Source organism: Balaenoptera physalus, assembly GCF_965194825.1.
Source record: "Balaenoptera physalus genome assembly, chromosome: 8".
Classification (NCBI taxonomy): Eukaryota; Metazoa; Chordata; class Mammalia; order Artiodactyla; family Balaenopteridae; genus Balaenoptera; species Balaenoptera physalus.
This window is the reverse complement of record NC_138887.1, coordinates 85,333,430-85,356,996: the sequence shown is the minus strand read 5'-3', so window position 1 is coordinate 85,356,996 and position 23,567 is coordinate 85,333,430. Positions and strand designations below refer to the sequence as shown.

General features: G+C 35.9%; 1 long non-coding RNA gene across 1 annotated transcript in view; it reads left to right on the top strand.

The window, feature by feature from the left end:
• The first annotated feature begins 409 nt into the window (after positions 1 to 409).
• The window catches only part of LOC309665753, a 180,469-nt gene continuing 157,311 nt past the window's right edge, over positions 410 to 23,567 (top strand). The window contains exon 1 of the long non-coding RNA XR_014266659.1: positions 410 to 1,439. This is a non-coding gene — a long non-coding RNA (uncharacterized lncRNA). The remainder of the gene's footprint in view (positions 1,440 to 23,567) is intronic.

Genomic DNA, 23,567 nt, shown 5'->3' with positions numbered 1-23,567 from the left:
ACCTACACATGGCTAAAAGCAGCAAACATATCAAAGATGACTGAATTTAATTTTTGTAGGTCTGCATATTCTGCTGGAAGGCCTGGGATGTTTTAAAGTGTAATATGAAAACACATGTAATTCATAAATTATTATATGTTTATTCATAAAATTTTTCTGACCTCCATTTTAGCAAAATCACTATCTTGTTATAATAAAGATTTTCACATAATTTGCATTTTACTTTTTTTTTTTAATGTCTGAAACATTTATATTAACATATTTCCATATGCATTTTACTTTTAATAATTATATAAAGGATTAAAATATTTAATTGAATTAGAGTATAGAAAATTTGAATATATATTTATTGAAATGTAAATGAAAAGTAAATGAAAAATATTGAAAAGTAAATATTTTCAAATTTTTGTAAAATATCAAAAGTACCTTTTAAAATCAAAAGGCAAAATAAAATAACTACTAATGAACATAAAAATTATATTAAAATTATTTGAATAGAACTGAATTTTTAAGTATTTAAAGAATTAAATCTTATTATATATTTTTATAAAAGTAAATCTTTTTACAGTTTGAGGATTCAATTTCCATATAATTGTCCACAGAAAGAGTCTGTAGAAGGCTTTTTATGCATATCATATCCTGAACTATATACATGCAAATTTAAGAGGCACTAAAAAGCCATTTAAATTTTTTGCTCAGGAGGGTAATGACTAAGAGCCATGTCAGCAAGAGTGATCTGGGGACATTATGAATGAAAGATTAGATTGCAAACAGACTACAGGTAGAGAATGCAATTACTCGATGATATTATTGGTTCAAGTGGGAGATGATTAGTCCCCAGACTAAGGTGGCAATCATAACAATATGAAGAAGTGTGTTGATCTGAGAGTCCTTAGGAACCAAGCATTGATTGGGTGCATGTTAGATTCCACTGACTGGAATTAACTCACCATATCTGTTAGAAAAGTTCCCCAGCTGAAACACTGAGCTGCCTTCACGCTCACCTGTGGTGGATCAAACCTTAAAATTAAGCATGATGAGCTTAAATCACAATGATATTTTGGTGATCACCTTTATGTGGAAGACCAAAAGAAGTGACAACATGATGTCTCCAAGCTTCTTTAGTTTGCAAAATACTTGTAGAGACATTGCAGCGGGCAGCCTGGCTATCTGGTGAGAATTGTGCTGCGTCATACTGATTAGACTTGCTGGTCTGACCTTGGGAGAGAGAACTGAGCCTTGCTCATGACTCATTAAAACTTACAGGCAGGTATTATTCCATGAAAATTCTGTTCTCTTACACTTTGCACCCATGTCAGCTGATCCACCACCCACCGATTTCACAGGCCTTCTCTGCTCTTTTTCTAAAGTTCTCACGTATTTCAAAAGGTGACGGTGAATCCAAGAATGCAGAGGCTAATGAGAAGGAAATAAATTATGTAAGTACTTTGATTGTTAAACTCACTGATAGAAATGCAGGTTTAAAAATTTCTTTTTCACTATTGTTATTTAATATTATTATTTAAAATGTAAACATGTAGGATATAGTTCAAAATTTAAATAGTTTTAAAAAGCAAAAAGAAATTGTTAGTTTCGCTGAAGGAATGATGTAGTATATTTGCACTAATTTCAATTTACATTAACTGATCTTCCCTTTAAATACAATTACAATATTTAAATAAATATAATGGTATTATGATCAGTGGAAGGAAAGGGGAAATTATAAGCCTTCGTCAAGTGGTGGAATTGTGGGCTTAGTCTTTTTTTAATCACTGAACCTGATTTTCATAAAGATAATGATTATTAACTAGAGTTTACTTTAGACTAACAACAACATTAGGCTAAAGTTTTACATAGACCTCCAGTGATTTTATTTACAGTTGAAGAGCTTTAACTGAACCATTTTCAAAGCTACTTAAATCTCCCTCGTTGTGAAATGTATTTGCCTATTTCCTGCAGAGGCTTTAAACTCTATCTGCCTAGTATTTGCTGAGGAGCTGCAGGAAAATGAAAGATTCCTCTCAAATGAGCCATGATTTTATTTTGGTTGTTCACTAAATTAAGTTTCACTTCAAAAATAAACTAATAAGATTATAGATTATGTCATTTCTCCAAGTCATTATGGAATTATCTAGTCTCTGGCCGAAGAAAAGTTCTAATCTTAAAATATTTGGTCCAGAGGCTTTTAAAACAAACTTAATTGTGTGCCTCTTTTGACATTAAAACAAAAAACAAACCAAAAAAAAAAAAAAATAGGTATTTGCTCAGTCTTTCAAACAAAGAAAATTTATGTACTGCATAGGGAATGGTAATGCCATTAAATGAATGAATACTTTACATCTAAAGGCATGGTTTCAGTGGGCTGTTGTTTTCTGATTCAGTGCATTACCCTGAAATGACTGAAAAGTAATAGTACAAAATGGGCAAGGCCATTTAAAAGGTCATTCATCAAAGTGCATGGTATTTAAATAACCTTTTTTTGCCCAGATGGGCATTGCTGGTTAACTGTTAACATCTTTTCAAATAGTATTATACTGTTGAGTCACAAAAGTATACTTTATAGGAACTTTAAATAATTTTTAAGAGTAAGTTCTCATTTGATTTTATTATAGTCACACAATACTTCTTTATATTTTAATTTGGAAAAAAAACCCCAAAAAACCTACCATGCTTTAGCTGAAGTATTTTTCCCTTTAGCTGAAACTACTGTTTGATTGCAGGGAAGTCTCTCTACAGCCTTTATGTATTTCACATAACAATATTGTATTAATGTGAATTTTTATTATATTCTTCTTCACTCTGTGACTACCCGTAACTGTCTCACTCCTCATTCTTTTGGAGTTCATTGTCCATAACACCTTTGTTTGCTTGTTTTACCAAAGGAAATTTAGTATTTGGTTTTAAGGAAGAATATGAATAAAAGGCCCCTTTATGAAAAGGGTTTAAATAGGATATGCCTGTGTATGAGGACATTACCCTAAATTGATATATCATTATCCTTTAGGTTCAGGAAGATTGCCTTCTCTATGAAGTTATTTTCTATATTCTCTGTTTTTAATTCCTGAAAGGCTCCAACATGGCTATGGGAACTATTGCCATGATACTTTGATGAGTATATCTGTTTGAATGTGCTTTTCTATAACTTCAGTCTGGTTTAAAAATAAACCAACCGAAAACATCATGAATCATGCAAAGCAGAATCATTTACAGATGCATGGGAAATATACTCTATATATTCTTCCTGCTCAATTGAAAATAAACTGGGCCTAGAGTAAATTATAATGTCTTCAAAGCTCATTATACATTCTATATTCTTAGCCCCTATTTCTTTTAACCCACAGTAGAAGCCCCTCCTTCTGCTATAGCAGTCCAGATCTCTCCTGCTCTCAAAATTCTCTTCCCTACCCCTCCCCAAAGGAGGCAATCTAATAACTTTTCAGAGACAAAAAGAAAGACAGAGAAAGGGTGGAGGCGTCAGGAAAATAAATACTATCTTTTGCAAATATTACTTTCAACTTTTTATAAATGTAGCATGAACCTTTCGCCACCACTCCACATCACCATGCAAAGAAAAACTAATAAAGCAGTAGAAATAAGCTAGCAAGCAGAGGAATTATTTGTGTGGTGATGGCTTCCCCAAAGTGTCACAAGGTCCCCTTGCTTGTCCCTGAGGGCGATGGTGAATAACACTTTGAAGTGGCCTCCAGCCTCACCCTGACTAGATGCCTGTCTCCGCCATCCCAAGGCCTTCTAAACTGGGGGAAGCCCAATCCCATGGTCACAGCTGTGGACTGCTTCCCAGTGTTACACAGCACAGTTGGAGCCAGAGGAGAGAATACTCTGACCTCAGACTCTCAATCCAGAGGTTCAGTTTGGGTCATGTGCCAATCCTGAACCAATTACCTATGACCTGTGGAACAAAATCTAGATGCTAAAGGGCTATGATTGGCCCAAGGTGCCCATCCTGGAACAATCAATCATTGTCAAGGGGTGGGACACTATGGAGCCATAGTTTGTGTCAGGCATCTACTTCTAGATCAACTAATGTGGCCTGAAGGCAGTATTACATAAAAATTGTGACAGTCCTGTGGAAACCTTATATTGTTGATGCCAGCATAGAGAAAGGGGCTGTTGTTCCCAGCTTCTGCAGGGTGCTGGGCAGACAAAAGAATAATCCACACTATCATATAATAAAAGGTAGAAAGCGTACACCCTGTAGCAAGAGACAGACATAAAACACTATGACGTTCACAGAAATGATTACTTCCAGCAGGAAAGAAATGGATAGGCTTCCATGAGTTCAACCTCAAAGAAAAGACAGGATTCGGGCTTGTGGGCAAATGGGAAAGTAACTTTCTAGAAGTAAAGAGCAAGTTAGAAGCAGGGAGGTAGAAGCCTGTAGGACAGGTACTGGGTATTTGAGCAATTTTATTTGGGTGAAAATTCAACTGTGGGAAGGGCAAATTCTGAAGCTATGACTAAGAACCTTGAACATCACAATAAGATGTCTGGACATTATTCTTCATGAAGCACCCAGAAGGCTTTTGGTCAGGGTAGAGAAATGATTCCAACAGCAAGTTAGGAACAATAATCTGGCAGTGTGGTGTAAAATGAGCTGGAGCATGAAACAAAAGGTGAAAAAACTTACCCTACAAAAATCCTGCAGTATCATCTCACAGTACACAAATTAGGATAAGGGTTCTGAGGCTTCAGAGTACCTAGAAAACACTAAGGGAGCTTATTAGAAATGCAGCTGCCTGTGCCCCCCCCCTTGCAGATTTTGGTGTATTAGTGTGAAGTGGGGTTTTGGGATTTGCTTTTTTTTTTTTTTTAAGCACCAACGACCAGGTGAATGTGGCAAAAGAACCACGCTTTGAGGAAAGCAGATCTTGGGATGCAATTTGGAGAATCAGTTTAAGAATTGAGTATGAAAGAGCCTTGGTTCACCCTTGCAACTTGCTGGGCTTTCAGAGCTCTGGATTTCAGCCCTGGTCTTGGTGTAATATATCTGAAGTCAGAGCCAAAGCAGAAGGTGAAGACACGAAGGCTCACTTCCCTCTAAAGTTTCCGTGGGCTCTGTTTCATGCGGTGTCATCTCTCTGTGGATAAGTCAACTGGAAATTTTACAGCGTGACTCACCCGAAGAATAGCATTGAGATATGTGGTTTCAGTGGGGGAGCAGTGCCAGAAAAGATTAATATGTTCTGTTTTAAGACGAGGTGTGATTATTTTATGTGGCTTCAAGATTCCATTTTTTTACTTGCAATCTATGCAGATTCAAATTCCGTGCAATTTAAATCACAAAGGGTGATTTGGGCTGTTTAACAAATGGGAGATTGGTATTAATCATCAGGTTTTTGGAGCTTCACTCTGGGCAGAGGGAGGAGTGGTAAGTCCTCCTAGGAGTACTTACACAGCTGCAGTGCATTAGTAGACTTTGCTTGGCTATTCTTTGTTCAATAATTAATTAGAAGTCTTTTCAAAAATCTCCTTATGTCTCCTGAATTAGGAGCAATAACATTTTTATCCTGTGCTGATAAATTCTTTAGACTGATTTAAGGCATGTGCCAGATAGTATGTTATATTTGTTTTGTTTTTAATTCTATTGTTAGTTGTTCTTGTATGACAGTTTAAGATTAAAATCTGATAAGGGTCTGAACCTGTGCTAAGATTTTCTTTATATCTCCTTCCTTTTTACCATTCTACCTTTCTTCGATCATTTTCTTTTGCAGCCCAGCTAGATGCCTAGGCTTTGAAGAGATAATTCACTCATTTGTCTCAGGGTTTGTCCGGGTTACTTTAGTGTTGCCAAAACCAGTGACCTTTCCGAGGTATTCCTCTTATTCAGCCTTTCAGCAGTATTCGATATAGTTGACCACTTCCTCTTTAAAACATATTGAGAATTCTTTTCTCTTAGCTTTCTTGAACCCGTACAACCAGCCATTTTTTTCTCGGTCTCTTTTTCACTTTCATATTTCTCTGTGAGACCTCTAAATTTGGTCTGCCCCTGAGCTCTACCCTGATCTTGCATCCCTATTTAAACTCTCCCTAAGAAAATGGATCCCATGTCTTTAAAAGATGTTTTTATGCATTGGTGCTCAGAATTATATCTCCAGATTGATCTTATCACACTTGGATATTCAATAAGCATCTCAAATTTAACATGTCTAGATAGAAATTCTTTGTTCCTTCCCACTCCCGTCTTCTTTCCTCAGATTTTCCAGATTTTAGTAAATGACATCACCATCTACCAGTTACTCAAGCCAAAAAGTTAGGAGGCATCCTTAATGTCTCACTTTTTATCACTCCCACCTGCAACCCACTATCAAAGCCTAGTAGCTCTACCACCATCATATCCTAAACTTGCCCACTTTCACCCACCTCCGCTGCTGCTTCCCTAACCCAAGTCATCATCATGTCTCACCCCAAGAGCTCCCCAACTGGCCCACAGCCTTTCCTTCTTCATCTTCTAAACTCCAGTATCTAGATAGCAGCTGGGGTCATCTTACCCTCAAACCAGGTCCCTCTCCTACATGAAACACTTCAGTGGCCTCTTGTTTCTATTAGAATTAAAAATCTTCCCCACAGTATTTTCTCTGACTCACTTGACCGTGGCCTTCAGGGGTCTCACACCATGCAGCTCTTGTATCTCAGTCCTCCCTATGCTTTGCACCACTCAGGTCTTTCAGTTCCTTGAATAGGTCTTTTGTGTTAGCTGGATATTTTTCCTTGAGTTCTCTTCCCTTAGATCTTTCTGTAGCTGGCTCCTTATCTTCCCCACTTCAGAGAAGATTTTTCTGTGCACCCAATCTAAAATGGAACACACACACACACACACACACACACACACCTCTGCCATCACTATTATTACTGTTATTTTCTTCATAACTCTTATCACTATCTTATATTATTTTACTTTTTAATTTTCTTTCTTTTTTTAATCCCCTTTAATAGAAATTAAGCTTTATGAGGTCAGGGACCATGTCTTTTGGGGTCACTGCTATGAAACAGTGCCCGGCTCATTACAGGCAATTAATACATCATTTTAAAATGGATAAGTGGATTTCTGATCTGTGAATGAGCTTAACTCTAATGGTGCCTCCTGGTTCAGAAATAAGAAGTTAGTGGAACATATACAAGGACATCTTTGAAAAAAAGAGACTGTCTGCTTATAGTGGCTTTTAGAGGTTGGAATTAGGCTCATGGCATGATGCACTTTCCAGGAAGTATGTCATGAGAGAGTGATATGCATTCCGCCTTAAAAACAAAATGATGATATAGCAATCTCACTTCTGGGTATATATCCAAAGGAAACAAAACCATTATCTCGAAGAAGTATCTGTACTCCCATGTTCATTGCAGCATTATTCATAATAGCCAGATACGAAGACAGCTTAAGCGTCCATGAAAGGATAAATGAATGAAGAATAAAGAAAATGTGGTGTATATATATATATATATATATACACACACGTATATATATATATACACAGACACATATATTTACACACACACACACATACACACACACACAAGTAATATTATTCAGCCATGAGAAAGAAGGAAATTTTACCATTTGCTACAACATGATGGACCTTGAGGGCATTATGCTAATTGAAATAAGTCAGACAGAGAAAGACAAATATTGCATGGTATCTCTTATATGTGAAATCTAAAGAAAAAAAGTCAAATTCATAGAAACAGAGTAGTAAAGTGGTTGCCAGGGGCTGGAAGGTGGAGGAAATAGGGAGAGGGTGGTAAAAGGGTACAAACTTTTACCTATAAGATGAATAAGGTCTGAGGAACTAATGCATAACATGGTAACTACAGGTGATAACACTGTATGTATAATTGAAATTTGCTGAGAGAGTAGAACTTAAATGTTCTTATCAACCACAGCCCCCAAACTGTATATATAGTGATGGACGTGTTAATAACTAGATGAGTGGAATCCTTTCACAATATGTATATCAAATCATCACACTGTACACTTAAAATATCTTACAATTGTATTTGTCGGTTATACCTCAAAGTTGAAAATAATTTTTAATTCAAAAGATGATAGGGAAAATAAAATAAAGCTCAACTAAGTAGGTTTTTGCTCTAAAACATTCACACTCTAATACTAACAATAAAAGAAGCTGATCAAAAAAAAAAAAAAAGTGATTTAACCAAAGCAAAGAGGACAAGGAGAAACAGCCAAGGTTTCTCATAGACGGAACACAGGGCTTTTGTGATAGGTAAGTGGACCAGGCTGGCTGAAACCTGGAAGAAGGACGTAGCATAAATAAGGGTGGTAGGAATCTTTGGTGATATCAAAAAAATACCTTCCTTATACAGAGAGCCAGAAGTAGGACTATAAGATATTGGTGCTATCAAGGTATTACTGGGATGTTAAGAATACAAAGTCTCATTTAGTACAGAATGACCTGAAATCTAGGGGTTAAAAGAAAACATCTCCCTGAGAAGATAGAAAGAGGGATAGAGCCAAAGCTTCTGATTCCATTCTGAAGCTCTCTAAACCGAATCCTTGTTATCCGTAACTAAAATTTTACCGCACTGTTTTACAAAGTTTAGTGTGTGTCAAAATCACCTGTGGTGCTTGATTAAAAATAGAGATTTCCCATCCTCCATGAGATACTGATTTGGTAGTACTTGTGTGAGGTTTGGCAAGCTGCATTTCAGCAAGTATTCCCCAAGTCAAACTAATGCTGTTCTAGTGTAAGGTTAGGCCATGCCTTGATAAACAGTGGCTTAGAGGAGCCCATAGTTTTACCTGTTGTCACATAGCATTTAGACATAGTTCAAAAATCTTGTGAATGCTTGAGGTTTCATTTTGTTTTAATTGTTGGTTATTTAGATATAGTGGGACTCTAAGACATGTCTCATTCTAAAAATCAAATGTTCTCATTTTTATTACAGTTATGCATACTCTGCCTTTTTTCTTTTTTGGTTGAGTTTTGAAAAATGTAATGAGTTTCAGATAACTTACAAATTATTTGAATTTATAGAATCAGACTTTAAATTATAAAATTAGATTGCAGAAATGAGAAAGTATGTTAATTAAATACATATTTTCTCTTATTAGAAGTTTTAATGGCCCCACATACAATTGCTTCTACCCACATGATTTTTTGAATTCTGGGAGCAGAAATTCCACTATTTGTTATCTATGTAAGTGGTTTGTATATGACCACTGAAGAAACTATTTAAATTGTAAACATGATTGCATTCCCTAGAAAAAAATATTGTCTTAGAAAAACTTAGAGCTTCTTAGTCAAGACACTATTAAAATAATTGGAATTTTCCTTATTTTTTAAAAACTTTTACCAGAAATTTTGTTTTCTTTTTTACTTTTTTAAATTTCTATTTTATTTTTGGCTGCACTGGGTCTTTGCTGCTGCACGCGGGCTTCTCGTTGCGGTGGGTTGTTGCAGAGCACGGACTCTAAGCGCTCAGGCTTCAGTAGTTGTGGCTCATGGGCTCTAGAGCGCAGGCTCAGTAGTTGTGGCACACAGGCCCAGTTGCTCCAGGGCATGTGGGATCTTCCCAGACCAGGAATTGAACCCGTGTCCCCTCCATTGTCAGGCAGATTCTTAACTACTGCACCACCAGGGAAGTCCCTTTGTTTCTTTCTTAAAAGTTTCTTTTTATATTCAGTTCAGAACTTGTTAAAACTTGGCTATTTTCCAAAACAAAAATTGATTAGACTGTAGAAAGAATAATGGAGATAGGCTAGTTGATTCAAGGAAAATTGTATGTGTAAGAAACACCAAATACAGTGCTTCGTGGGTATTCCGTGCATTTAATTATTCATTTAAAGACAGTGGCTGGCTGACTGCTTGCATAAACAGAGCAGTGCCTGCCCTATGCCAGTTCATATATCCTACTGTTAGAGATTTTCTAAAGATAAAACATGCCTGAGTAACCTTTGTGTCTGTTCTCTTTGCCCAGCCCAAATCCTAACACTCACAGGTTTAATGCATGTCTAGATTAGACTAGCGCAGTTTGGAATACCATATGCAATCATTGTACTATGATTTGAATCCTCTAGTCCCTTTTGATGATCAAAATTATAACGATATAACCTACTAGGTTACAGTTATGCTTGGGGTGATTGATTTGGGTTCTTGTGGCGAAACTAGCTCAGAGGGTTGTCTTGATCTCACATAGCTACTCTTGCTGTAATGACTGAATCAACAAATTTCATGCCTCTTGTTTCAAACAGAAAAATGGGCTAGGAGAATAAGAGAAACAAAGAAATCCTTAGCCAACGTAATATACACCAGGTGTTCTTTTTCTCAGCTTGACTTAGTCTTGCTCATCCAATACCTCATGTTTGTCTCTATCTATCACTGAATTTTAAAGTCGGTTACACATTTTTTTTTAATTCACAAGAATCTCGTATTCAGAATAAAAAGATCTCCGGATAGAAACTTCTCAGTTTGAGTTTGTGTCTCTTTGAAGGTCAGCTGCCTTTAGTTAATTGCTCTGTTTTCTGGCTCTGTATGTTGATTATTTTCATCTGGAGCCCTAAGGACCCATGGGGAGCTCCTAGGGTGACAGAGCTGTGACTGAGCAGTGCGGGTGAGGGGCTGAGAAATGTCAGCCTCGGAAACCTCAACATGAGGATAATGAGTTCAGGCATTTCAGAAACCAACCAGCTTCTGAGAACGGCACTTGAGTGGAGTCGTGCTTATTTTTGAAATTTAAGAGCTTGAGGCTCACCTGCTAAAATAAAGAGCTTTCGAACAAAAGCCTGGAGGAACCTGGATTGATGGTTGCTTCCATGTGCACAGGAATGGCCTTGCCATTCAACTTGATCCGAAGTGAAATCTAGAGATGAAGGCAAAGAAAAGATACTCAGGAACAGTTAAACTCACAGGAAGTTCTTCTTAAAAAAATGCATGGTAAAATTTTTGGGGTAATAAAAATCTCCCCACATGCACATACGTTATTTTATTGCTCATACATTTTTTAAATTTTATTTTAAGGAGTGTTCTGTCACTGCCATGGACTGAATTGTGCCTTCCCAAAATTCATATGTTGAAGCCCTATCTCCCAAAGTGATTATTATATTTAGAGATAGGGCCTTTAGCAGGTGATTGGTTTTAGATGACATTGTGGGAGTTGGGCCCTCATGAATGGATTAGTGCCCTTTTAAGCAGAGGAAGACATACTGGAGCTCGCTCTCTCGCTCTCTCTGCCATGTGAGGACACGGCAAGAAGGCAGCCGTCTGCAAACCAGGAAGAGAGCTCTCACTAGAACCTGACCAGGACTCCTGACTTCCAGAAATCCAACCCCGATTTCTGACTCCCAGCCTCCAGAACTGTGAGAAAATACATTTCCGTTGTTGAAGGCATCCAGTCTATGTATTTTGTTATGGCAGCCTGTGCAGACTAATGCACTCACATGGTAATAATTAGTTACCAAAGGAATAGGTTACTAGTTGAGGAGGTGTGAATAAAAAGATCTCATCTAAATAAAATTTCCTTTAACCAGTAGTGTACATAGGAGTGTAATTTTTCTGGTATATGAAAATTTATCATTGTATTTGCAACTGGTAGTTGTAGCTTGAGGTTCTTTTCATTCATTTTGGGTTCTTTGAACATCCTGTAAAATACTGCATGGCCAGTCTACAGAAAAACAGGCAGCGGCACATGTATGATTTGATTTAGGGCACACTGGAATCTCCCAAGAACCAATCAATAGATGTGAAATGCCCAAGATGTGAGATTCATTTCTTTAGGTTTAAGGCTTTGTGTCTCAGGGAAACTCTCAGTCAAATGTCAATATCCCTCAAAGAATAATGTATTGATACTTCACTAATGATTTTCTTAGCATAGAGTAATCTTTAAGATTGGCAAGTTTTTATTTTAGAAATGATGGTTAAGAGTCTGATAAAGAGGAGATAAGAATAGGGAGGTTTCACAAAGAAGATGGGGTGTTAGAGGGAAGGGCACCCACGGGAGAGCTCAGATGGCAAAGGGAGAGCCCGTTGGCACGGAGTGACTGGACTATGCCAAGGGGAGGAGATGCTCTGTTCTGTCTGCTCTGTGGCTCGCTTTCTTCTTCTCTCTGCCTCTCCTTTATACTGTGCATATTCTCCAACCACTGCCTTTGTGTTTTTAATCCTTGCTCTCATCTTCCAGATATTTACATGACTCTTAACACTGTGCTTACCTCCATTTCCCTTCCTGTCACCTAGGCTTCTTGCTGAAATTGATGGTTTTCATCTTTTCTTCTCATTATGCCACTAAGAAATCACCCAAAGTACAATAATAGCAAAGAGCCTTAAGTTTGAACCAAAACAACAAATATAATAGATACTCACGGATAAGGATTTGTGATCAGGCTTTGCTATTGGAAGAAACCACAATTTTTAAAGCATGTCAATTATGTTCTTAAAATATTACCCCAAAATTATAGAAATCTCTTTGCTGTTCAGAATCCTTTAATGGCTTTTTTCAGAGATACTTTTGCCTTTTTTCTACCCCTTTATTCTCGTAGCTCTGAATACTTAGATGCACCTTGACATGCCTAGATGATTTTTGAAGTAATTCTGCCTTGCATAAATTTTTTAATCTATACTGAAGTGCACTAATGCCCACAAACTCCTTGAAAAAAAATTAATTTGAGGAATAAGTGCAGGATTCTTGCTTTATTTCCCTCATGAAAACTGAAGCTGAAATCAAGTTAAATCCTATAAATAAAAACCTGCTTTAACTGTTAGCCTGCTTAACTAATGAAAAGAGAAAAATACAGAAAAGTCTGTATCTAAGATGACTTTTTTCTTTGGGTTCATCACTGCTGCCTAGCTGATTGTTTTTTGAAGGAGAGTGTCTTTTGTGATTAAGTCACTTGTCAGATTTGCATTGATATGCAAAGTCTCATTTTATATCTCAAGAAGCTCCACCATCTGTTACTAACATTCTTCCAGCAGGAAGTTCAAGAGAATAGCATTTGTAAGGTAAAAATACATCAGCCATAGCTAGAGCTTCAAACAATTGTTTATAATTAAGAAATAGAACTCAGAGTAAATGCCGACTGAATGCAGTTGATAAGAATGAAATGAAGGATAACAGTGGAGAGTTGAGACAAGATGTGAAAATGCTGAAGGACAGGAAGTATATTTACATTTCTTTTTGGAAAAATTTCAGAAAAGTCTGTCTTATTTTTTTACTTTAAGAAGATGGTTCAAATTTAGGGTTTGTTTTAATTTGTCTTTTCATTCATTCAATTAATACTTACTGGACCCAACAATGAATAAAGAATGGGTGTGTGTGTGTGTGTGTGTGTGTGTGTGTGTGTGTGTGCGTGCACGCAAATATGCACTTCTTGTCCTTCAAAGTCTCATATAAGTAATACAGGATATAGCTAAAATTTACTTTTAATATATAAATTCCAAATACTGAAGTAAAAGCACTTACGTTAACCATGGATAAGAATAGTGGAACAGGGCTTCCCTGGTGGGGCAGTGGTTGGGAATTCCCCTGCCAATGCAGGGGACACTGGTTTGAACCCTGGTCTGGGAAGATCCCACATGCTGCAGAGCAACTAAGCCTGTGAGCCACAACTACTGAGCCTGTGCTCTAGAGCCCGCGAGCCACAACTACTGAGCCCGCGTGCCACAACTACGGGCCTAGAGCCTGTGCTCTACAACAAGAGAAGCCACCATAATGAGAAGCCCGCGCACCGCAACAAAGAGTAGCCCCTGCTCACCGCAACTGGAGAATGCCCGCGTGCAGCAACAAAGACCCAACGCAGCCAAAAATAAATAATTAATTAAAACAAAAAAAGAATAGTGAAACAATTGAATATCCCAAATAATGTTATATAAATTGCATGATAACAGGTAAACATTTAGATATTAAATATTTGGGTATTTAAACACTTAGATAATTTAGAAAATATCCCCTGAATGGAATATAGGCAGTTTAAAAAAGAGGGATGTGGTCAGTAGATCAAGGCACATGGGATTATTAAATTGAAGATAAAATAGTTAAGGGTAAAAAGACTTGGTAGAATGGAGTTGCTTGACATAGTTCTGAGAATCCCAAAATTATGACTTAATATTATTTTATTAATTCCTTAATATTATTTGATTAATTCCATGTAAGTGTGTCTATTTGAGCTTTCAAAATTGAAAGCACTACTCTGATTTTTTTTAAACAAACAAGGAAATTTAGTTAACCTCTGTTTTAGTTTTCTTAGGTTTTCTTTTTTCCAAAATGGCTTTAAGAAATGCAAAGGAAGTAGGTAAGTTCACTTGCAAACTTTGTTTAAAAGAGAGCACATTATGCTTTTGGAGCTGTTGATGACAGATGTAAAGGCAGGTACTGTAACTTTAATCTCTGTATTAGTGAACTGTCAGTACAGTTGTAGCATCAGTGAAAGGGTACATTATTTTTCTCCATTTGTATAGAAAATGACACCACTCCTAATGCAGTTACAAGCTCAAAGCCAAGCTTCTGATAATACCTTTATTGTACTAACTATACAGTAGTGACAGACATGCTTTCAGGGAATAAGAAATTTTTTCTTTGGCTTCCAGGAAGTACGTTTTTCAAATCTATAAGTGTGTCTGTCAACGTTAAATTGGCCAATAAAAAATATTACCCTCAACTTGGCATTTTATTTTAACTAATATCAGGGAATCCAAGAACACACTATATATGCAAAGCCTCTCTATGGAAGATAATATTTACTATCAACTTACTTCTTTAGTCATAGCATATTCAAATGAATGGAATATTTTAGAAATATGAGGGAAAGTGGAAAATGTGTTACTTATAAGTTAGGTGGTTTAATCCTCTTGTATTTTCCTTTTTTCCCCCAATCCAGTTTGTTTACTTTGCTTATTCTACACAATAGAACATAATGCTGCCCAGCAGTTGATTGGTTTATTCTGACCAGCCTAAACATTGATGTTGATCTCTACTTAATCAATTTGGAATAGACTAAATGTTGATTATAACAATGGCAAAAATAAATAGTGATTCATGTTGCAGATTAGTTCATGAATTCCTAATATTAATATTTTAGGCTAAAAATATAACAGCCATTTAAGTCCATGGTAGATAAGATCAAGTAATAAATTTATAATTCAGAATTCTATATGATTGTGAAGAACAGTCTCTAATAACTTGGATACTTTGTTTATTCTGAATTTCAAACAGAAAATCTATACCCCTGGGAAAGGAGATGGTTAAGATTTTATTTGCATGACATTTTACTCAAAAAATACATATTTTTTAGTAGACTTTAATTTTTAGAGCAGTTTTAGGTTTACTACAAAATTGAACAGAAGGTACAGAAATTTCCTTTATATTCCCTGTGCCATATCCCTCACTATCAAAATCCCACACTAGAGTAGTACATTTCCTACAATCAATGAACTTGCACTGATACATCATTATCACCCAAAGTCTGTGTTTTACATTAGGGTTCACTTCCTGGTGTTGTACATTCATTCTGTGGGTTTTGACAAATGTATAATAACATGTATTTACCATTATAGCATCACACAGAATAGTATCACTGCCGTAAAAATCTTCTGTGCTCTACCAAAGTCATCTCTCATTCCTCCCTAATCCCTGATAGTCACAGATTCTTTGTTATCCCCGTCGTTTTACCTTCTCTAAAATGTTATATAGTTGAAATCATACAGTGTGCAGCCTTTTCAGATTGACTTATTTCACTTAGTAATATGCATTTAAATTCTCTCATGTCTTTTCATGGTTTGATAGGTCATTTCTTTTTAGCACTGAATAACATTTCATTGTCTAGATGTACCACCATTTATTTATCCTTTCACCTGGTGAAGGATATCATGGTTGCTTCTGAGTTCTGGCAATTATGAATAAAGCTGCTATAAACATCCATATGCAGGTTTTTGTGTGGACACAAGTCTTCAACTAATTTGAGTAAATACCTATGAGTGTGGTTGCTGGATTCTTTGGTAAATGTATGTTTGGTTTTATGAGAAACTGCCAGACTATCTTCCAGAGTAGCTGTACCTTTTTTTTTTTTTTTTTTCAGTTAGCAATGTATGAGAGTTCCTGTTGCTCTATATCCTCTTCAACACTTGGTGTTGTCAGTATTCTAGATTTTGGCCACTCTACTAGGTGTATAGTGGTATCTCATTATTGTTTTCATTTGTAATTCCCTAATAACAAGTAATGTACAAATTTTTTCATATGCTTATTTGCCATCCATGTATCTTCATTGAGAAGTGTCTGTTGAGAGGTCTTTTGCCCATTTTTTAAATTGGGTTGTTTGTTTTCTTGTTGTTGAGCTTTAATAGGTCTTTGTATATGTTGGATAACAGTCCTTTATAAGACATGTGTTTTACAAATATTTTCTCTAAATCTGTGACTTGTCTTCTCATTCTCTTGACAGTTTCTTTTATAGAGCAGAAGTTTTCATTTTAATGGGGTTCAGCTTTTCAGTGATTTCTTTCATGGATTATGGGCTTCATATTTTATCTAAAAGTCCTCCTTTGTACCCAGAGCCATCTAGATTTTCTCCTGTGTTGTCCTCAAGGAATTCTATAGTTTTGTGTTTTACATGTAGGTCTATGATCCATTTTCAGGTAATTTTTGTAAATAGTATAGGGTCTGGTCTAGATTCACCTTTTTGCATGTGGATATTCAATTGTTCCAGCACCATTTACTGACTTACCAAATTTTATTGGCAAAAAACAGTATGTGCACTAAACATTTTAATCTCATTTTTGGCTCTGAAATATTTTCTAAGAATTTTCTTTGTCTGAATTTCTAAAATTTTGCATTTAGGTTTTTCTGTGTGGCAAAGATACAAGACTACCATAGTTAAAGACTGAAAAAAGACTTTGGAAAACTCTATAAATTCTCTAATAGTACAGTTATTTCAGTTAAAAGCCTTTAAAGAGACCTTGAAATCCACAGAATTTTGATGAGTACTCTCAGTTTTATTATGAAATTGCCATTTTGGCCTAAAGAATTCGAAATTCCCCTGTTACATTAATCAAAGGAGATAACCCACTAGTCATTTCCAGTTAAATGAAAAAGAAACAATAAAGGAAAAGAACATGAGCCAGTTGTTTATGTGTTGTGGACTATCTATACACCAAAATTGTTGATCTAATGCTCTTAGATGTGATCAGAAAGCAGAACAGTGATTTCAAAGTTCTTCCAAATTGGTACAGGCTTCTAGCTAGGCTAACAGGCTTCAGTTAATCCTGTGGGTTCCAGGTATTTCTAATACACAAAGCTGAATTCTGAGTCATGACTTTGGATTGGCCATGGACCATAGGTTTCAAACTGGTTAATAATTGTTTTTTGTTCTCTCCCCCTCTGCTATTTCAAGGAATTTTATTTCTTTTAGAATGCTCCAAAACCTTTAGTTTGGAAACAGTAATCATCTCTCTGGAATTCTTAGTGACTAAGGATGGCTTGTGACTAATCTAGACCTACTACATTTCTGTACAGGTAAATATATGGAGAAAAATAGAACAAGCCCATCCCCAAATTGATACCAATTAATAATCTAAATCAAGAGGACAAAAATTATAAAACCACTATAATTTTTATTTGAGATTTTTTTCATATCTTGCTTTTTTCCAAGAGAACTTTGGGAGTTTTTTGGTTTGTTTTGTTTTGTTTTTGCCTAAAAAATATTAATACAAATGTCATTGAAAGGGAAAAGAGATAGAAGAGAAGGGAGGAAACAAATATGCTTACTGTGAAGTTGAGTGTGATTGCTATAGTTAGGCATCAATTTGGTTCTGAGCTTCCTGGTAGCCCAGGGGAAAAGAGAGATATTATGAATAACATAGTTTTTATAATCAGGAAAATGAATTCATACCATTTCTTATAAAGAGAGAGAGTTGACCCTGAGTGATGTATTAGCAGTGTCCTTCTTAACATTTTTATGGCAAAGGCAGAAGAAGAAATCACATAGCTGTTTGTGATAGTGATCAAAATAAAAGATTATGATGTAACATTGAAAGAAACACTTGTAAATCAAGCTAATATTTCATATGGTGAAGTTGTAGTTAATCTCAGCAGAGGTTTAATGAATCCAGAGACAGAAGAGTCTTGCATACCCTGAGGACTGACTGGATTCTGAATCCCATAGACTGGTCATTTTCAATTTGAGTATTCATAAGAATCAAATAAAGTTCTTGTTAAAAATACAGGTTCTTTGGCTCTATTCCTGGAATGTCTGATTTAGGCAGTTCAAGATGAGATCAAGTCATCTGATTTTTTTTTTAAATGTTTGTTTATTTATTTATTTGTTTATTTATTTATTTATTTGGTTATGCTGGGTCTTAGTTGCGGCTCATGGGCTTCTTAGTTGTGACTCGCTGGCTCCTTAGTTGCAGCACACAGGCTCCTTAGTTAGGGCATGCAAACTCTTAGTTGTGGCATGCATATGGTATCTAGTTCTCTGACTAGGGATCGAACCCAGGCCCCCTGCCCTGGGATCACATAGTGTTAACCACTGTGCCACCAGGGAAGTCCCTCATCTGATTTTTTAACAGGTCCGTGGTAGGATTCTAATGCAACTGGTCTGGCATTTGAGAACCACTGTCTTGGATTCTCTTTTTCAGATTTCTTTTATGTGAGTTAAATTTTTTATAGGAATTGGATAACAATTAGCTCAACGTTATACTATCTGAAGACAGCCTAGATGGCAGATATTCTATAGTACTGATTAAAGGCAAAACTATGAGTGATCAAACAGATGGTAGGGCTTTCATTCTATTATGAAAATTATAGAGTGAGACCAGTACCCTAGGCTAGACAGGCCAGCCACCCAAAGGTTTCTTCTGGTCAAGGCCCGATTTTCCTCAAGAAACAGTTTTGAGTTTGCTCCAGCACTTGGGTCACTGATGAATTCAAATGTCAAGTTAGAACAAGTCAGAAATAGATTTTATTTGGAAATCTTTGAAGAAAGTGTTACCTATGTCACACCATAGCTATCCACAAAGCCTTAATATGACCCTGTGCAGGTGTCCAGATGTGTCTGCCGGGATGAGTGAGCTGCTAAATGTTCCCCAGACAATTGAACACATTGACCTGTTACAGGGTGTGATTTAATATCGATCAGATGAATGTCTGCCAGAGACAGTGGTTTTTGTTACATCAAGGTTAATGATGAGTCATTCTTCCAAACAGCTGATGGATCCCAGAACTCCTTGCCTCTTAAGACCACTCCTGTTTAATGAACATCAAGCCATTTCATTAGCATTTAGGAGACCTAAAATACTGAGGTTTTGGGGGGTTTTTTCCTTATTAATTAAAGGCCCCTGGTCTCAGCCTCTGTTGGTTAACTGGTAACATTCCAAAGAATATCTTCATATAAATCTTCATTTCACGTATGTTATTGTTTTTTTATTTTTTATTTTATTTATTTACTTTTGTACCAGAAAGAAAGAGAAAATGGACATTCTCCCTTTTCCAAATCAATTTCTCTTAAGTAGAAAACTGATTGGACATGTCAGGTCTTGCTAGCTGCTCAAGACACGTATAATTTTTGATCTTTTATAAGAAAATACCCTGATTTTCCCTTTTCATGAATTTGTAGCAGATAAAATAATGTCACTTTCACTATACATCAGCAGGCTTATGGACGGCTGCTTCTGTCTTGCCTTCATTTCTAAGTGGGCATGTTCTCGGTGATTGGTTTCCTTTTTAGAAATTAACATCGTTTTGTCTACCTATCTTGGCAGTGGCATCACTCTGCCCTTAACTAAGTGGACTTATAACCTTTTAAAATCTGTACATGCTTTTTAGCTGAGGACTGTTTTAAAAGTTTGACACGAAAAGGAACCCTTGCCTTAAAAAGATAGATTAAGTCCCTTAACCTGCTTTTCTGTACAATCTCATTTTAACAAACTTGATGATGAGTGTTTTTAAGTGGTAGTCTTGATCCAGTTCTCACTGTTTTTTTTTTTTAACTGAAAGTTCAATAATTTGGTAGTTTGGGAAGAAAGTACATTTAGTCAGAAGAATAGTTGCTGTAGTGGATGAGCCGCTCAAAGCCTATAAGAGTTATGTGAAAAAAGCAGATTGAGACTTTACATATTTTCAAAACTTTTTCTAAAACTTCAGGAAAAATATAGTTTACTATAAGCATATCGTTCTCCATTGATGGGTCTGTCACATTATTTTATGAGCCTTGAGTTGATTGATTAGTCAGTGCTCCTATATTAAGTATAAGTTGTAAAGAGATTACCCAGATAGGTGCCCATATATAAATTAAAATATAGATTGACAAGTTCATGTCTAATTTTAACTTTAAGGAGTGGCATATCTAACTGAATTATTGTGGGACTGATTATAATGATCAAATAAAGGTGAGATGTTTGGCAAGGAACCTTGGAGAAGATGAGTTTTGGCAGAGTTTTGAAAGAAGGAGGAGGGACAGATTTGGACTGGGAAAATAGAAATATCATTCAAGTTGAATAGACAGATGGCTAAGGGTACAAGGGATACCAAATGTTCCCTTAGGATCATGAAGAATTATCTTCCTTCTTTTGCAGCGTCCGCTTCTGCTCAGAATGGTTTTTACAGTAGAATTTGGTGTTTGAAAGATTGTCTCATTCATCTTGCACATTGCACCGTATAAAACAAAGCCCTGAGAAGTGATCTGACTTCCCCCCTGCCCAAACTACTGGCAGTGGTGGAGGTGGAGCCAGAATGCCCAATTCTAATGTAGAGTTTATTATGCTGCATTGCAGTACTGTATCACCCCCTGGGTGTTAGATCTCTATTATCCTAAACATTGTAGTCTTATAGAGAAGATAGAAGTGTCTATTGTAGAGGGCTTTAGGTTATGTAACTTCAATTGCCCTTTTTTTTTTTTCCTGTTACAATCTTATTTCTTCTTAGGCAGAAACTTTGGTACTCATTTAAGATCTCTTTCTAAATTGTGATTGACCTTGATTCTCCACCACACTGGTATATTTTGCCTGTTATCTTCTAAGTGTGTCTTCTCAGATTGACTGAATATTTTTGGACTGTCTCATGTTGGTGTGTTTTCTTAAATCATGATGGTACTGGCCTTCAAAAATGTAAATGTCCCTTCTTAGGTTTTATTGTTAACATGGATTTGATTTTGGAATATGATGAATATTCTTTAGGGGAAAAAGCCCCACAGCTCTAGAAACCTCACTTTCTTTTCTCTTTATTCAAGGGCAGATTGTTTTACACTTGCCGTATATCAGGCCTCATCTAAGCTCTGGGAATACAAAGCTGTATGTGGACAGTCACTGTCTTCTAGAACATTACAGTCTAGTAGGGGACAGACATGAGTAAGCAGACAATTGCTAGAGACTCAGGCAAACCATTTTATTTCAAGAATGTGGCATGCAATTTGAGGTCTGACCATTTGATAAAAACTCCTTTTAGCTGATTTTTATGTAAATGTCTTCAGAGTTTGTGTGAGTTAGATATGTTTTGTAAAGTGATAATCTTGAAATTTTAATGTGTTCGCATATCAGTTAGTATTTATTGTTATTTCATTTGGCTAGATTAGCTATTTGTCATGAGACCCAAGGTCTAGTCATACGGCGTTCTATTCAGTAACGTTTTAAGTGTATGTTTCAAGTTACAACATTATTAAGACGGATGAGCAAAATACACATTTGTATTATTTTGACACAATAAACTTTAATGCAGAACACTTTTAAAGACCAGCGTTTTATATAAATAATAAAAAAACACTACATGGTTCTTTCCTATGGATTTTCAAAAATTACTCAGAGTAAGTATGTGTTCACTGTTACTATTCCAGATTCATTCCAGAGGGATTTAGTAAAGTATAGTGGGTTTAATATTAAATTTGTCCTTTATGTTTCCTGCTGATGTATAACAATTGTCAAAAATTTTTTAAAAAGGAAAATATAAATATGCTAAATGAAAAAAGTAGGTAGTTACTATTTCTTTCTAAATTTATGTTATTATTATATACTTGTAGAATATTAGAATGCATATATTTAAAAGATATATGTACTATCTGAGTAACACTAATTCATTTTAAGAATTTGGAGCTATTTATTGATGATTATAAGAAATACACTCTTGTTTTTAGTTGATTTAATAATATTCTTAGTAAATGTTGAGCCCACAGTTTTAAACAGAAAAATTATTCTACCTAATGTGAGAACAGCATTTTTAATATGTATTAAAGTCAATAGATTTTTGTGGTTATTAGTTACTATGGAAGTTATAGTTTCTTTGGCTATTTCATGTTTAAAGCCAGATAACCTACATAATTAGTTATTATTGACTGTTTTGCTTTGAAACTCTCTTTAATGGAATATTTATTTCATGAAGAAAGTTAGATAAAATTATGTCTACCATTTTATTTTTAACAATTGTAATTTCAATTTTTAGCGTTTTCTTAAATCTGTCTTTAACAAGGTACTTCTGAAAAGAAAAATAGGAACATGATAGTCAAGATCAAGTGTCAAAATAATGATAGAACAGGACGTATCTATTTTCATGTATAGGAGAGCACTTTCTTCTTTAAAAGTCCCCTAAAGGTCCTATCATCTCGTATGCTATAGAAAATGGCCTGACATTTCTACTTTAAAAGAAACCAGCTTTTACTGTCTGAAAGCATTCCCACTGTTATCCTGATTACCTCACATCACTATAGATGTACTCAATGCCTACTGTTTATAGAAACTTTGGGAGGAAGGAAGAAAATATAAGGAAGAATAAAAATTCATGAACTCATAATCCAGAGATTAAGGTGTATACACACTATTTTATAAAAGCAAAAATTTTTTTTCTAATGAAACTAATACATATCTTTGGTTTTTTAAAAATAAATCAATACATATATGTGTAAAATAGAAATTTCAAATCCCACCAGAATGAACAATTTTGGTATATCATCATAATATTTTTGTGTTTGTGTATGTTTGTGTTTGTCTTCTTCCTACTTCTCTGTATGCATGTATGTACTGAGAGATATATCTTCAAATGAAACCAAGTTATAATTTTGTTCTACAACTGCTTGTATAATTTAATTTGTCACAGACATTTCCGCCAGTTGTTCCATAATCTATTACTGCATAAGAAGCCACCTCAAAATTTAGTGGCTTAAAACAACAGCGGCATCTCCAATCTTGGGCGGGGCTTACTGGGGACAGCCCATCTACGCTCCACTTGGCATCAGCTGGGATGGCTCGAAGTCTGGGGGCTGCAATCATGGGAAAACTTGTTCACTCATGTATCTGGCAATTGATGCTGGCTCTTGGCTGGGCCTGTCCTTTGGAATGTCTCCACTTGTGCTCTCCATGTGGCCTGGCTTCCTGTTGGGAGACAATTCTCCATGAATATTTCATGTTTCTGCATGGTCCAGGTCTTCTGAACAAAGGCATTTACAGCCAACTTGAGAATATTTTATAAGGAGATATTCCAGGGTAGTAAAGCTTAGAGACATCTCCCTCCCTGGAGACAGTCCAAGATAGTGAAGATAAAAACCTGTCCTTCCCTTCCCCAGAAGTTTTCCTTACATTCCAGAGCCAAGATAAGGTCTCTCTCTCCCGAGGGGAGGACTGGACATC